The sequence below is a fragment of the Ictidomys tridecemlineatus genome, chromosome 13 (genome assembly GCF_052094955.1).
Source record: "Ictidomys tridecemlineatus isolate mIctTri1 chromosome 13, mIctTri1.hap1, whole genome shotgun sequence".
Classification (NCBI taxonomy): domain Eukaryota; kingdom Metazoa; phylum Chordata; class Mammalia; order Rodentia; family Sciuridae; genus Ictidomys; species Ictidomys tridecemlineatus.
The window spans coordinates 96,114,068-96,131,491 of record NC_135489.1 but is presented as its reverse complement, the minus strand read 5'-3'; the positions used below and the strand labels follow the sequence as shown (position 1 = coordinate 96,131,491).

At 49.5% G+C, this 17,424-nt stretch overlaps 1 protein-coding gene and 1 long non-coding RNA gene across 3 annotated transcripts in view; one reads left to right on the top strand and one right to left on the bottom strand.

Moving 5' to 3' along the window:
• LOC144370058 (putative serine protease 47) overlaps positions 1-17,424 on the top strand; it is a 405,363-nt gene that overhangs the window by 213,736 nt on the left and 174,203 nt on the right. The window lies entirely within an intron of this gene.
• Positions 1,908-2,789, bottom strand: LOC144370045 (uncharacterized). Its single transcript, XR_013429969.1, has 2 exons — positions 2,423-2,789; positions 1,908-2,311 (listed from the first exon to the last, which is right to left on the bottom strand). It is a non-coding gene; the product is annotated as an uncharacterized LOC144370045 (long non-coding RNA).

The window sequence follows — 17,424 nt, the reverse complement described above, 5'->3', positions numbered from 1 at the left end:
ACTGATGGGGTAACACTGAAGCTCAGTGGCAAAGCACTGACCAAGAGTATGCAAGGCCCCTGAATTCGACCTTGGTCTAGCAAATAAAGCTTGCTTTGAGAATCTGAACTCCATCAGTCATTATATGAAACAACTAAAACAACTGTGGAATAAAAAGACAGTTTTTCTACACTGCATAATTTATATCACTACTTTAAAAGAAAAGCTCCACGAGCTACTTCATCAATGACATCGATGTGGGGAATAACTACATAAAAAGTGAAAGAAGCTTGTTCTTAGTGCCTGAATATCATGGATTGCCTCCTCCCCCATTCATTGAAAAGACTTCTAATAAGGTGTTGAATATTTCTGAAACACCCAAGAGTCTGTTTTACAGACTGGGAATGGGATTAAAAAAAACACTTTGTACATAAAATGCAATCCATACCCTTCAGTTTAGAGTAGGGGCCGTTCAGACCCATGACTGTGTGGCTCATGAGAGCCATAGCTCTCACCACTCTGCTGTGCATTTGAGAAACTACTTCAAAATGACCCAGAGGCACACACCACTTGTGTCACCATTGAATTGCCTAAAGGCAACTGGAGGTTCTTCTATACCTGTCAGAGCTCTTGATGGAATGTCTGCCCAGCCCCCGCCAGGCCAGCTGCCCTTGGCCCCTCCCCCTGCAGAATGTCTGGGTCCAACATTCCACTGGGGTTTACATTTAAACTTTGCCCAGCTTGGCTCAGTTGGACCCTGAGAATCTGTTACAGACAGGTCACTCTCTGGATCCTGTACTGACTTTTCCCACTGTGGAGACTGTGAGACACTGTGTCCAGTGTCCTGACCTTTGGAAGGAGGTGAGCCTGGAGGGTCAGGGGCTTGTTATCTGAGGGCCAGTCACCTCCCAAACCCTTGGGAGTTAGAATGGAGTACTTCCCCTGAGGTCAACTCACTGAGCAGAAGTAAGGGAACTAAATAGCCTTAGAGGATGCACTTGACATGGCCCAGGAAGCCCCAGGAAGACTGATACTGCTCATGGGGAGGAGGGCTCCTAAGACCCAGGTCCAGGCTACTCAGGGGAAATACATTGGGTCAGCAGAAGGGAGAGAGGCCAAGGGCTTGATTCCTTATACAATGGACACAGGTCACTGCATGGTTTTTTAGGCAGTCCCAGATGGTGTCACAGTGGTGGTCAGTTAGGGCTCCCAGGAGTCAAGATGCTGAGCCCTGTGCCCATTCCTAAGACACAGGGAAGCTGCCTGGGATGTCATTCTGAGGGGATTGACCGAGAGTCTCAGATCATAACTGGGCAGTGGTGAGGAGTGTTCACAGCTAGAAAACTGCCCAGTGGGTCTCATAAATGACCACAGTCGCAGTGTGATATACTCTCTGTGGGTGAGGCTGCAGGTTTCTCCAACTGCCACAGCCCAGGGCACCTTGCCAACTTCCTGCCCAGGAAAACTTCTCCTTCCATTCAGACAGTTGGTGTCCTTGATTCTTGAAGGGCAGGGCACCCAGGAAACCTCAACCAACATAGATTTGGGCCTCTGGGGGGTCTTCTGAATGGTTATCTCTGAGTGTAGGCTCAGCTCCTTGTTTTCAAATCAACAGGAAGACTTTGCTTATCTTCCTGGTTTGGTTGGTACTCCATGAAAAGGGAGCATATGTGGGGTGTTCATTTTCCAGGATCAGGTTTGAAGATGACTGGGTTCTCATGAAGACAGGAAGGAGAGTGGCACACAGTTAGGAAGGGTCCCCACACGTATTGTCATTGGAACTTAGGCAGGTGTCCTGATTAATATGTGCAAGTGTTGAAGTGTGGTGCACCTCCCATCCCTTGACTACACTCTGCAGAACGTCCTGGTGGACAGGGATGTGCTCCAAACAACCTTGCCACAGGTAGCAGCTGGCACAGGCCTGATCCTCTGTGACACTTTCCTTCCATTTATTGGGAGCTCAAAGGAAAAGGACCTCAGAATGACTCCAATTCCCAGGCCCAATAAAAACATGACAGTGGCCGTGAAAATCTCTGAAGAGCCGCACTGCTCATAATCCCACCACCTCCCATGATCCTCAGAAGCTGTTGCTGGTCATTCCAGGAGACGATTTGGGGAGCTCAGTGTCTATCACATAGACCTCTTCCCTGTGTCATAGCAGGAACCAGTGAACACTGGGGACACAGCTGGCCAGAATCTGTCCCCCCACAGTGTTTGCTGTGGGAAGTGCTGGGAGAGGCACCCACATGCTGGGCGGGGTGAACTTCAGGATTCCTCAGCCTCTAGCTAGGCAGAGATCTTAATCAGGTGTTTCTTGTTTGTTTGTGGAAGCCTAGGAAAGAAGTGGAGGGGTACACAAGGAGTATTAGCAAATGGAAGGCTGAGGAGGTGGTGGGGCAATAATCTTTAGAACCCGTCACCTTCACAAACGACCCTGGAGTACCTGCATCTGCCCTCGAGAAGATCCCTTTCCTGTTGGCGAGCATGGGAGGGGCATGGTGCCACTGAGCAGAGTCACATTGATCCATTTCTAGGGAGTCACCTAGGAGGCCAATGGATTGTCTGCCAAGGATGCACAAGGGACCTCTCAGAGGCAGGGAAAGCTGAGGTGCCACAGTCCACTGACAGCCTTCAGGGAGCCCTGGTGTACTGGGAACCAGTTTTCTCAGGGTAGAACTATGACAAAGGGAACACAGCATGAAATTCACTCAGGGACAATTGCAAACTGCAAAATGTCCCTGCCAACAGGGCCCTGAGCTGTGAGCATTTGTCCTCAGATTCCCACTGAGTAAGAAACTGGGGGCCTGAATCCTGCTGCCATTCCGAACCCCTCCTCCATTCTCCCCTTTCTTTGCTTCCACAGCATCTGCATTCCAGAGACCAGGCATGAACTTCAATCCTGGTGCCCACATGTCTGCGTTCAGGGGCCTGCCCTTTCTTCCAGCTGCCCCTGTGCCAACACACCAGCCGTTCTGGGAGCCGCCCCTGGCACCATGGGTGACTGCACCCATCTCCCAGGCTAACCCTCTGGTGCTGTCCGCTTACCCTGGACAACTCTATGTGCCAGGGCTGTCCACCCTTGGACAATGTGGGCCACAACTGAGGCCAGCAGGGCCCCCTCATATTCAGAACATTGCCCACACTCAGGCACCCCTCAACTGGGGGGCCCCAGGGGTCTCCTGTGGGGGTGTGGAGCATCCTGCTCCATTCCTCGTGGCACCTTCTGGTGTAAGGACCACTGTGCCTGCCTCAGCAAGTGGGGGGATCCAGAACTATGGGATCCACTGGCACCTGGGCCTGCGCCCTCCAGCACCTCGGCCATTTGCCCAGGTGGCCCCCATCATGTTCCCAATGAATGCGCGCCAGTGGCCAGGTACAGTGTATGGGGCAGGTGCACCACCCATGTTCCCGGCTGCGGAGGTGCCACCAGAGGACTCTGGTGGACATTCCAGCGTCTATGAGAACTTCCGGCGCTGGCAGCGCTTCAAGACCCTGGTCCGCAGGCACCTTCCTCAGACTCCTGATGTGGAAGCATTTTCCTGCTTCCTCATGTGAGTGTTCTCCTCAGGCTCCCCCTTGAGCTCTGTGAGGAGGAAGAGCGTGGGTTGGAGAGAGGAGGCTGGGATGTAGGGGAACTGGAAGAGAGGTCCTGAGGGTGAGGGGACAAGCTGAGACCCTTACACTCCCAGATGTATCCCCTCACACCAGAGAATGAAATGTGCCTTATGTCAGGTGCCCATCACAGTCCTGTGAGGGCAGGAAATCTTTGTTTCCAGTGATCATCACCATCACTGGAGGACTCAAGGTCACAGGAGGTTCCTGGGGTAATGTGGGCCAGAAACTGGAATTGGCTGTCTGACTCCACATAATGCTCCCTCCCCCAGTCATTTCACCTTCCACCATAGACCTGATTGTTCCTGGCACAGAGCACATCCCAACCACAAGTGAGCTTAGGGGTGCTGGCCCCTAGACAGAACTCTAAAGATATCCACACACATTGTCATGAACTCCTGATTGGGACCCGCTGGTGATGTCACACTCAAGGGGATGCTGTCTTTGGACACTGCATGGGCATGTTCATCTTTCCCCAGTTTGTAACTGTGCTCCCAGGCCATTCTGTGCACTGTCTTAGTCAGCCTGGGCCACCATACAGGATACTGTGGAACACGTGGACACACACACAGGCAGGCATTCCTTTCTCACAGTCCTGGAGTCAGGATTCCCAGGTAACGGGTACCTGACCTAAAGTCCCATGAACGCGCTCTTCTCCTTGCTCGGAAGACAGCTGGCTCACCTGTGTCCTCACATGACTGACATCTCTTCAGTGTCTCCTCCTTCTCCAGGAAGAACACCAATGCCCCCATGAAGCACCACCCTCAGGGTCTCATCTAACCCTCTAAGCACTAAAGCCAGGCTCCAGATACCATCACACTGGGGTTAGGGCTTCACCAGGTGAATGTGAATGAGGATAACCACATTCAGCACCTAGTACAGCACATCATAGAGGAATCCAAGCACAATCATGCTGGTCAATGCAGCCCTTGGTGTTCAGGTTGGCATGAGTGTCCTGGAGTCCAATGTCAATACTTTGAGGTGCACATGACTGGGAAGTAGTAATAAAGTTAGGAAGGTATGTTGGTCTGCCGATGAAGGAGGGTGACCTTGTGGACACTGATCCTGATGAATTCCAGCCCAGTGCTTCGGTCTCTGTCCCGACGGGAGCCCACCATGACCATGGAAGAGGGCCTGCGGAAGGGTTGGAAGGAATGGCAGCGCACCAGCAACTTTGAACGGATGGTCTTCTATGAGACCTCACAAAAGTGAGCTAGCTTCCGGGGCCCAGAATCTAGGTGGGAATCCAGGGTTTGGACAGCAGGGTGGGTAGGGCATGTCACCTACCTATGTGTTGGCTCTGAGGGGTCTAGCTCTCCAAATTGCAGCTCCTTCTAGCTGAAGCGCTGGACATCCTCTCGACAACAATCCCAGAATCTCCAGCCTCAATGTTTGTGATTCCAACTGTGTCTTGAGGTTCAGGGTCCCAATGGGGAGGAGAAACCAGTCCAGCCACACTGACTCCTTCTCCTTTGTTGTCTGGGCAGAGGTAAAGAGTTCCACTAGCCTCACACACACCACCTGCCCGGGAACTGGCACCTCTTTAGAGTGGGGACTACTGGAGCTCATGAAAGTGGTACGCGTTCAAGCCAATGTGCCAGAAGGGGGTGGCAGTGAAGAGTGCACGGTCAGGGGCATCCAGAACCTCAGATGCCCTAGGACAGGTCTGCCATCTTTACTGCCTTTGCTCTATGAAATCCCAGACATTCCAACAAGTGAAAGGAAGAAAAAGAACCAGCCCTCCAAGGAAGCAACCCAATGTTCTCAGTTTAGCTTCCACCTCCACATGACCCCTCCTGTGCCTTTCTTTCCCAGGTGATCCTTCCAAGGCTCAAGGTCCCAGCCTCAGCATCCCTTAATTGGGCCAGGACCCTCATATACATCATTTCCCTGACCAGTTTCTGGAACTTGCCTGATCCATGTGGTTCCTGGCAGGGACAGGGGAAACAAGGGTCACCTAGGGGCTATGCCGCGTCACTCAGAGCTCATTCCCTTCAGGTGCTGGCTGATGTGGTGTTCCCTCAGAACGGCCATTCCTCCTATGTAGCAGCTCCCTCCTGGGCTGGCCTGGCCCACTTCAGGACACAGATCCATATCTCTGCCCCCAGCTCCTCCCTGGTATGGGGCTAGCACCTGCCTGCTATGGCTGACCTGCTTCTCAGCTCAGCCTGTGCCTCCCTTGCCCACCAAGGTTCATGGAGTTTGAGGCTGCGGAGGAGATGGAGGATCCAAGGATGCAGTTGACAGGGGTTTTCCAGTGCCGACCTCCTCCTGTACCTCCAATGCTGCAACTTTCAAAGCCGCCAGTCCTGGAGGCTTTCCAACGCCCAGGTAGGGTTCCCTCTTTCCCACAGGAGCCCACGACAGTCTCTGAATGGTGACAAGGGCTAAGGCAAGTTGTGGTCTCAAATAAGAACTTTTCCTCAGTGTGGGGGATTTGGTCTTGAAGCAGAACAGCCCCCAGCCCCTGAGGTCCCTGCCACCCAGTCTGAACTGCGTATTCACCCTTACAAGTACACAGCTCCTTTGTCTCCTTGTCTGTCCAAAGAACACACATATCATCTGCACAGGACTTGGGTCCTGGAGGGTAGAGAACATGGAATTTCAGTCTCTCTAAATGTCCTCCCGCTAGACTCTCCTAGATGGCGCATCTGGTGCACTGTTATATCCCTCAGGTCCTAGGTCAGGTTGCCTCATGCATGGCATGCCAGGTTAGGTCCACTGAGCCTTGCCTACTACCCAGGGTTTGGGATGAACACGGATCCCTCATTCATGCACCACTCTGGTCTTCCCTGTCCTAGGGTGCACCTCCAGAGAGACCAACCCCAAAATACAGCCTGCCTGCTCATTAACAGCCAAACCAAAGGCACCAGAGACCAAGGTGCCTGAGACAAAGGCACGCAAGACCAAGGCGCGCAAGAACAAGGTGGCCAAGACCAAAGGGCCTGAGACCAAGGCGCCTGAGGAGATCCCACCTGAAGCCATCCAAGAGTACATGGACATCATGGATGAGCTATTTGGGCCTACCACCTTTCCCACATGGGAGCCCTCCCACTTGTCCACAGAAGAGCTTGCTGAGATCTTGGGAGAGGAAGGACTGGAGCATCAGGCAATAGAGGATTTATACCCAGACTCAAGTCTCCTGAGCTACGTCGATAAGGACTTTATCAACAAGGTGGGCTGCACCTACAATCTTGGTGTAGTCAAGGTTGCAAAACTCATGGAATTGATCATCTAGCACAGATTCTCAGCAGAGTTGGTGTGTGTATGTGTATGTGTGTGTGTGTGTGGGGGGGGGGTGTGCATGCACACACACACACACACACACACATGCGTGCCCTCTTCTAAATGTTTGTAGCAGGTCGTTGGGCTATAATAGCCCCATGGTGTAATGAGAATGGGATCATCATTGCTTCCTGTTTCTACTAGAAGTCTTCCCGACTTGGGGCTATTTACTCCCAAGGTCACTCACACTCTCTTCCTTCTCATCCCAGGCAGAGAACATAATTCACTCCCGCTTCCTGGAAGAAATACTTTCCTCTGAACCATGTATAGATATCTTGTCGCTAACAAAAGAGCTGGACCAGGAGGAAGAACTCACGCCTGCCCAGGTAGAGAGGGAAGTAGGGTCCCCAAGTAGACCAGGTAGGAGGTACACGGGTTATACTCCTCACAAACAATGGCAGGAACACCAGGGGTTGGGGAGAAAGAAAAGATAGAGAAGAGAAAGAGGCACCACAGAGAACTATGGAGGTAGACAAACTAGGTTTAGGGGAGGTGGAGAAAGACACCACGTGGATAAGGCAGAGAGCAATACTGGCCAGCTAGGAGACAAAGGGACACAAATAGACAAGAAAGGGAGTGGCCACAGGTGGACAGAGGATCAAGGGATAGCATGTAGATGAGGAAGGCACAGGACCCTAGTCATGTGGCCCACAGGACGTCATCTGTCCCTATCCTACCTATGATCCATGTTTCCTTGAGTGACTTCACAGGACACAGGATGTAGAAGGGAAAGGAAGGAGACAGAAGATTCATGGATGGGTTCAGGGCATCAAGAAGAAAGCCCAGGAGGGTGGCCAGCAGAGACTCAGTCTGTCCCTTCACTTCCCACCTCCCATAGAAATGATTGTCCCAGTCCCTGTGGCCCATGTCATGTATGTAGAAGAGTTGGCCAGTGCCCATATTCTCCTTCAGCTTGTGAAGAAGCAGCTCTTCAGGGGCCTCAAGGTCATGGTATGTCCCAACAGGACTCAAGAGCTTCCCAGGCACCTGCCAACCAAGGTGCAGAGAAGCGGAAGCATCACACTGATCAAGGGGCCAGCATGGAGGACTGGTCCACAGAGGTGGCTTCCCAGGTCACGAAGAGGCGCAGGGCCATGGAGCCAGAGTTGCTGGGATCGAAGGACACTGCTGTCCTCCAAGGCCGTCGCGGGTCATCCTCGTTGGGGACCATCCACTCCAACCATCCTCCCCATAATTGCAGATCCTCCTCCTTAAACCTGGGGAACAAAGGCGTAGTGGGTCCCAGAAAAGCCACTTCTGCTGGGGGGCCACATAAGACAGCCAATGGCTGCAGTGTGGACGATGAGCTCCAAAGCCTGGATTTCCTCCTTATCTCCCAGCACCGCCTGCTGCCCTGGGGACTGTCCCAGAGCCAGGCCCCTCCAATAGAAACCCTGTGCTCAGGAGACCAAGCACTCCAGGCCCCACCCCCCAAGAGGGGACGCCTCAGCTCCCACCCTCCTCCAGGTGCCAGGACCATGAAGAGCGCTCTCACTGGACGCTCATGCAATGTGCAAAAGATACCCTGCACTGGGCCTCCCCTCCAGGTCATCGGAGGGCAAGGTGTGGACCTGGAGCTAGGTGGAACCTCACGGCCTCAGAAGAGAAAGTGTGTGTCATCTGGCAACCAGAAGAAGAGGCCCTGAGGACAGCAGTGTTGGCCGGTGGCCTCTGGGGTGGCTGCCCCTCAGGCAAGATCTCACCTTTGCTTCATTCTACACCAGAAGGGCCAAAGGTCTTCAGCTTGTGAAGACCTTCTTCCCCACACAGGGCAGTTCCTGCGGGTTCTCAGGAAAGTGAAGGGGGTGGGAGGGTACAGGGAATGTAGTAAGAGGGCAGGTGGGGGGCAGAAGGGAGGGTACTAGAGGGGAGGGTCACAATGTTCAAGCCTTGGTGGGAAGCTGTACCCTGGTGGACTGTCAGTTATAATAAACGCAGTTTGGTAGGAAACATCTTCTGCAGCTGCTGCCTTCTGCCATGTGGTCTGTGCACATCGATGCAGTGAGAACTGAGAAGAGATAACTCAGGTTGCCAGGACCAAGGGAGCACAAGCGTCCATCCACTGGGTCTTGTTTGCAGATTTAGACTGGTTCTTCCTCTTATCCTAGGACAAAACCCTAATCATCGCACCATTGAAAAGGCCTCTCTTGGTTTAGGGAATCTTCTCTGGGCATCCCTTCATGATCTGTGTCCCTTAAACATCTCTCTTACCAATTATCAGAGGGCCAGACATGAAGAGGAATCACAAAGAGGCAAAGCACATCTTCCTTGGTGGTGTAGCTCTGGGATCTGAGGACTGACATGTGGCTCTCAGACCGTAGTGTTAGTCCCCTGACACTGAATGTCATCAAACCCCAGCTCCTAGTGGCAGCAGTTCTCCTGTTGCTTTCCTGGGGGCAGCAGCCAGCCACTTCCTAAAATGCCCTGGAACTCATCTGACAGACCTAGCATCTCCTGTAGCTTGCCACTGCTCTGGGTCACTCTCTGTGCTGGCCACCTTAAGGTTGACCTGCACAGTTTGCCAGTTTTCAGTGCGACCAACTCGTCCTGCTCCAGTTGAGATGAGAGTCTGAATCTACAAACTCTACCCATCCCTAAGAGCCTTCATTAGGACTCATGCTGCAGCAGAATGGGAAGAGGTACAGATCATGAAGAGATGCACAGCCACTGTTGGCATAAGGAGATGGGGAAACAAATTTATTTGAATTAAATAGATGGGCTCAAGCATGCAGTGTCCTAGCAGATACCCCCAGTATTTCTGCCTAAGCATGGTTAGGGGAAGGACTCCTTGCTCTCCAGGCTTGGGACCACTTAAGGGCCCCCAAAGGGCGGAGTCATCTGGGCAGGACCTGATATGGATGCAAAAGGCTCTGAGTGACCATGAGGCTTTTGTGGCAGCCATGGCCATCACAGACAGGGGCATGCTTTTCTATAACATGCCTCTTGAGATCGTTGGTCCCTCCTGTGTCCTTTGGAAGGAGAGTCACTTTGGAGCCTTCAGTCCCCTGTGCCATTAACCAGGTTTCTGGCAATAAGCCTGGAAACAGTGGTTTTGTCTTTTTTCTTAGACAGCTTCTTTCTCCTCTCCTGAATGATCATGGACAGTGTGCTTGGACTGATCCCCAGCATGGCCATGGTCTTCCTGTGTAGGTGGCCTGAGGAGAGATCATGGCCTTCCTCCCACCCTCCCACCCCCTCTACAGTCCTGACCATGAACTCCCTGGGGACCCAGCAGCCTGGAGGCTCTGACTGCATCCCAAGGCAGAACCACCACTGACATAGCTCTGACCCTCCCTAGTGTCATCCCTGCCCTGACCACAGCCTGACCTGTGTTCCTTGTGGCCGTCCCAAATGTAACCAAGTTCTCCTACAAACCAATGAGAAAAAGAAACTGAGGCTACACAACATGGATTGCACATTTACAAAACCGGGAAGTTTGCAAAGGAGAATGGTTTAATTACAAGGAGGCTAAAGTTTAGTGCTCCTGATAAGAGCTGGAGTGAGTTCTGACATGCACAAAAGGGATCAGATGTGATGTAGTTTGTGGTCTGTCGTGTGTAATCAAACACCATGGTTCTTCATAGGACACAGGTTCCATGGGTTTCACAGACAGGGACACAATGTTTTCTCAAGTATTTCTTGACAACTTTGAGCCCTCCTGTCTCATTTGGATGGAGAACTGCTTTGGAGGCTTCAGGCCCCTGTGCCATTAATCAGGTTTCTAGATGTAATTCTGGAAACAGTATGTGTTTAGACAGCTTTTTTCTCCTCCCCTGAATGATGCTGGTCAGCGAGGATGGACAAAACCCCAGCATGGCCATGGTCTTCCTGGGTAGGTGGCCTGATAAGAGGACAAGGTCTGGCTTCTAGGGGAAGAAGTCACAGCGCCCTAGGGAAATGTCAACTGACACCACCAGCAAGACCCACTCCCCCTATTACTGATGTGCTCTGCTTTCTGACTGTGACCACAGGGACTGGCCCCTTTTGGATGCATGCCCTTGGTTAGCTGCACCTTCATTGAAACTCAGTTGAAGAAGCTCCTCCTGGTGTCTCTGCACTGGGTAGGCTTGGTCAGAGTCTCCTGTTTCCCGGGACCTTGGCCAGCCTGTGCCATGCCAGCCAACATCTGAGCCGTGGTCTGCTAACATCTTAAAATTTATACTTTAGCTCATTATAAAAAACTTTAGGAAGACCTTCTCATGACACACATCACTCATCAAATATTGGAATTCTAAGGTTTTCAGTAGACTTTCGTAGACTTTGCCTCCATATCAGCAATAAATTCATAGACATAGGCAAAGAGGGCTGAACTGAGGGAAGGGGTCTAGAGAGATGCTCTAATATAGGGGGCAGTTATAAGGGGCTGTAGGGACTGCTGTCCAAGAGGAATTAGTCTGTGGAGTGGGTAGGAGCCCTCCTGGTTAGAGAGCTGTGTAAAGAAAGCCATGATGTCTCTCAGTTCTCTTCAGAGCAAAAGAAAGCTACATTTTTTTGCATGAGAAATTCATGTGGGCTGGGGCTGGGGCTCAGCAGTAGAGAGCTCGCCTAGCAGGTGCAAGGCCCTGGGTTCCATCCTCAGCACCACATAAGAATAAATAAGTCAAATAAAGGTATTGTGTCCAACTACAACTAAAAATAAAAATATTTTTTAAAAAGAAATTCATTGTGAGCACTTACCACCAAGTGGAATAGAAACCCTTAGGGCGTGGGCAGTAGTAGGGTGGTTTAGGCCTGGGGATGGGGGAGAAGGAGACATGGGAAGAGACAACTGATAGATGAGTTAGCTTTTGGTCACTGTGACAAAATACCTGAGAAAATCAAGTTCAAAAGAGGAAATTTAACTTTGGGTCATGGTTTTGTGGTTTGTTTCTTTGTTACATGGTAACTTGGACACATTGCTTCAGTCCAGCGGGAGAGCACTACACTATGGCAGGAGCCGTAGTGAGAATTCCTCTTCACCTCATGGCTACAAGGAAACAAATTGGAGGACATGGTCCTCTGCACATCAAGAGCACCCCACCCTCATGACCGAACTTCTTTCCATTAGGCTCTGATACTTACAGTTTCTGTCATTTCCCATTAGTGGAGATAACACCTCTGAAGTGGGGGTTTAGGATGATCATGTTTTCCTAGGTTAATTTTTAGGGCTGTAACACCTGCTTCTGTTGAAACCACTGACTTCCCTTGGGCCTCTACTGGTGTCTGATGGTGACCTTTAGATGTCTTGGGGCTGACAACCCCACAACTGGATCACACCCACGCCACCACTTTGGGAACCCATGTCCTCTAAAGAACAATGAAGTTGATTACTAATGACAGATATGACCCATTTCACCTCCAGTCACTTTCGTGCATGCCTGAACTCTCCCCAGTTCTTTGTTCCATAAATAGCACTAAACCTTGGCCACCTTGTGGTAAAATCATTGTTCTTTGCCAACCTCCCCATTCCAATGATTGGCAAGCCATGTGGTGCGTAGCTTCCTTTTTACATTTTTTTTCCTCACTGATTCGTAGGAGAACTTGATTGGATTTGTGCCAGCCATGCTCAATATAGGTCAGGCTGAGGTCAGGCTGTGTCACACACTGTGTCAGTGGGGGTCTGTCTTGGGATGGAGTCAGGACCTCCAGGCTGTTTGGTCTCCAGTGAATGCACCCATCAGGGCTTAGAGGGGACAGAAGGGGTGTGACTTGGGTTATATTAGGGACTGTCTATAGTTGGGTCAGTCCCAGGTCAGGGACAGGTCACACGCTCCACTCTGCACTCTGGATGGTCAGGGGCTGTGGGGACCTGAGCTGAGCCAGACCCTGCCTCTGGCTGCTGCTGCTACTGCTGTCGTCCCTGAACCCTGAAGTTTCTCTCCCCACACCCCCAGCCCTTCACACATACTGTGAGGGGCCAATGGGAATACCCGGGTACAAGAAGACCTGCAGCCAGTGAGCAGAGTTTTCAAGGAAGGTGTCATTTTTGCATTTATTTCTTATGCTTTTGCTTCATGTCTGACCATACACTTCAGGACTATAGGGAACTTATTTTATTTGCCACTGTCAGGAAAAAATATCAAATGGAGCAGAATTGGTTCTGGGCACTTGGAATGAAGCAAGAAGCCATTGTTAATCACATACCACTGGGAACCACAGCTCAACCTTTATCTGGGCTGCACCCCACCCCACCATGCTGACCCAAGTGGGACAAACTACCTGTTCCTGAAACACGATTAAACTCTTGATCTTCTGGACAAACCACTCCTTCCACCAAACTATACAGAGACTTAAATTGTACTCATGCCCCTTCCTACAAAATGGCTTATTTTTTCCAGCACGGCAGTCTTCATTCGTAACTCAGTGCTGTCATCCCCAAAGCCCTTGCTGTTAAGGCTCTCCATGCAGCCAGGATGCACTTGGGCAGGTGCCCAAGTTGTAGGTGTTGTCAGGTCTCCAAGGTGATTTGCACTGGCAACCCAACTCCACATTAGGTGCCTTCACCATTATCATACCATTTTTATTTTTCCCCTCAAAACAGTGTTATTGAAATATTATTTATATACTATAAATCTCACTCATTACAAGTAGACAATTCAATGATTTTTGGTAAATTCATGGATTTGGGCAATAATCACCTAACTTGCTATCTTCACTCTTGCCTCCACTCCTAGAAAAATGTCAATAATTTTAAGTCCTTTTTTTTTTCCTATGAGCATTTCCTAGGCATTCCAGATAAATAAAACCACAGAACTTGTTGTCTTCTGCATCCAGCTTCCTTCACTTAACATAACCTATTTGAAGTTCTAGGCAGGTGCCTGTATTATGCTTCTTTTTATTCCATCCCATGGTTGTATCACTATGATATTTGTTTACCAGTTGACAAGCATTTGGTTGTTTGCAGTTTGGAGATATTATGTACAATGTTGCTATGAATATTCCTGTGAAAGTATTTGTGGAGACACATTTGTTTTAACTATTTTATTTTAATTCTTTAGTTTACTTACTTTCTTTTTGGACATGCAGTTTTGTTTTTCTTGGGTAAATTCTGAGAATTGAAACTGCTGGGTCATGTGGTAAGTTTTTGTTTAATATTTTATAAATTTCCAAACTGATTTCTAAAAGGTCTCTAATTTTACATTCCTGCTGAAATGTGAATGGGTTTCACTTTTTCTACATCCTTGCTAAGTTTGGATATCATCTCTTTTATCAGCCATTCAACTCAAATTAAGCGGTCTCCCATTTTAGTTTTAATTTGCATTTCCCTAATGCCTGATGATGCGGAACATATTTTCATGTGCTTCATTACCATTCACAAATCTTTTATTTTTCCAAATAAAAAAATTAATTCCAAGCTCGTCCAGTTTGTATATTATTATACTTATTAGTGTATATTAATTGTACTTAGACACATTCTCATTGCCAAACCCAGAAGCCTCTTAATCTTAAGCATCTCTTACTCTAATAAAGTGATCATTAAAATTAGCCATTGCACCAGGTTATTGATTAAATATTTAAAGGTATTATTTATGTTATAATATCTTTTGATTTCTAGAATTTCCTTTTGACTCTTTCTTGGAGTGTCCATCTGCCTGTTGACATCGCCCACAATGTATTCATAATTATTTCAGATTCTTGATCTGAATTTTTCAAAATGCCCACTAAATCTAAGCCTGGTTTTGATGTTTGGTTTTCCTTGAAGAAATGTTATCTGATTCTGTTTCTTCTTCTCCTTCCTCATCCTCTTCTTTTTTCTTCTTCTTCTTCATGTATACCTTGAAATTTTCTGTACAAAGTCACATATGATCTGCTGGGTGAAAGGTTCATCAATGTGCAGTGCGATGTTTTGTGCTTATCTGGTGAGTATTTTAGGCTGTTTACTGTTTGACATGGCCATGGGGGTGACAGACTGTATTTCCTCTGCTGTCCTTACTTTCGTCTCCGCTCTTGCCTGTTAGTTGCCCAGTGGATCCTTACTGATTATGGGCTGAGACAGTTCCTTCCTCTCTCATTATACAGAAGCCCTACTGAGGTGGTGCTGAAGTGAGCATGTGGGACAGGAAGCACTCCCTAGTCTTAGGATTAGACCTCACAGTCTCACAGGGAGCCTTCATGCACTCCCAACCATGATAGGGCAGGAATGAAAGAGGGAGCAGGAGGTTGATGTTTGCCACTCCAAGTCACTTAAATGCAGATAAAGTCATAAAGATCAGCTCTGGCATGACACTTTCTCCTGTAGCAGCTTTTATAGAGTAGAACTAATACTCTGGTAATAGTTCAGAATGGTTATTTTCCCCATGCCATTGCCACAAACAGGGGTACTGTTTGATCCTCTGGTCTAAAGCCTGAGAACCTGACAAGGCTCCTGGAGGTAGCACCCAAGGGAGTGAGGGACCCCAGTGCTCCCATGGCCTCTCTGGAGTTCAAGTCTCCAGCAACTGCTCCACTGCAGTTTAGGTTTCCTCACCCAGCACTGGTGCCGGTGCCAGGTGTGTGAGCCTCGGCTTCCCTTCAGGTACGCCTTGAGTCTCCAGATAAGAATGTCTCTGCAAATGTGAGGGTCACCGTTTGCCTGGGGACCTCAATTATCTGAAGGACCTAAGAAGAGGTGTGGATGCTCAGTTTGTCAGCCTTCCTGTTTTGAGAGTGGGAGTGAGGACTTCCAAGCTCCTTCTGTTCCAGGCTGGAAGCAGCATCTCCAACGACCTTGGCTCACTTCTTGCCCTCTACAGCTCTTCTACAGTTGATCTTCCAATGAGCAGTAGCCTGTTTCCTTGCACCACCTGTGAGGGTAGGGAGGCCCTAACCAAAAATTTCAAATCCTTCCTCCTGATAATGCTCTCCCCATAGGGCTGCTTGAAACCCTGCTCCAGGCCCAGCCAGTCACTCCCTCTCCTGAAGGCAGTATCTGGAGCTCACATTTGGGAGGGGTCATAAAAAGTCTCTCCTGGGTGATTGAGGCTGGGTTAGGGCAGCCTACAGAAGAGGGGAAAAACAGGCCTTCAAACTCTTTCAAAGTGGCATTGGGCTTACTCCTCTGTCACTACATGCTTCCTATAACATCTCAAGCAGTTTCTGAACCTTATATGCTTCAGCTCACCATTGAAAATAAATGACACTGAGTACTTGAGTTGCTTCACCTAAGGAAAAACCACTTGGGTGAAGCTGATATTCGGTGGATCTGTCATGAGGACTAGGTGTGAGTTGAGATCTCTTGGTTTAGAGTGCGAGAATGCCCACGGATCAGAGAATCTCCCAGCCCCTGCAATAGGAAAGACATTGCCCGGGTCCCCAGCACCAGTCAGCCTGAGGTTTCCATAGCACCAACAGAAGGTGGTACTCAGCCCTGAACCACCCAAGCTCCCCTGACCCTGTGCAGAAGATGCATGGACCACATGCCGTGCAAATAACTCATATGCAGACCATAGTTCTGAGCAGTCATGTTGGGTGAGATCACCTGTTTTGTTACCAGATGGAAAGCTCTTGTCTTCCACCTTCCATAGAGTATGGAGCTCCAAGACCCATCAAAGATGGTGGTTATACCATCATCCATTAGTAGAGGTGCTCTGGCCAAAGGCCAGGATTGTACTTAAAGCTCCTACAGTGTCTTCACACTGGAAAGGCCATTGTTGATCCTTCAGAAGGTCAAAGACAGGGAAGTCCTATTGCTAATGTTCATGAGAGTTCATCCATTCTCCTGTCCGTAAGGGTCCAGGAAATTGAGAAATATCAGGGTAGGAAACATTTACCACTGAAACCCATAAATGGTGTCCAGTTTATGTGACCATCTGCTAAATAAAAGCTCTCCCTTTCAACAAGGGATCTGAACATTGGGGGTGGGTATTGTGAGGCCTCTGGGTTCCTGTTGGCTGCATCAAAACCTGTGTCCAGCATATTTTTGGGAAAGACAGCCACAATACTTTAAAACTTATTTTTACTGGACCCCTAGTATAGGATCAGCTACATCAACAAGGTGACACTGGGATCCAACCCCAAGAGGCATGTGGACACAAGGGTAGGTGTACCCTGGGCCTTAGACAACAGGCACCATGTTCATGGGTGACTGGGCTGGGGAAGTGGACAGTGTCTACATGCCTGAAGCATCCTGTAGATGTAGATGAAAAGCACACCAGGTGTCAAAAAGGGGGCAGAGCTCTGAAAACCGCTGCCTTATGAGGATGAGCTTTCAGTCTGGCATCAGGGCCTTCTCTCTGCTTCTTGACCAGATTCCAGCCCCCACCACCGACATCTGAGAGACCTCTGGCTACAGGACAGGACCAGTCGTCATTCCTCAGGTCCACTGATTCAAACTAAGTCTGGGTTGTATGGTAGAAGTGTAGATAGCTTTTTACAAAATTGTTTTCAATATATCTGCATCAGATCACATATCTACTGAGGGGAAGCACTGCCTCCCTTACACTTGGACACCAAGTGTAAAGCCTGGCCTTCTCTGAACAATCCGGTGCTCCCCAGGGTAGGAGCAGTCAGCCAGAGCAGAGAGACCATGACTATTGCTTAGAAAGCCCCCTGGCTCCCAACTTCCTCACAGTCCACCCTATGGCAGTGCTT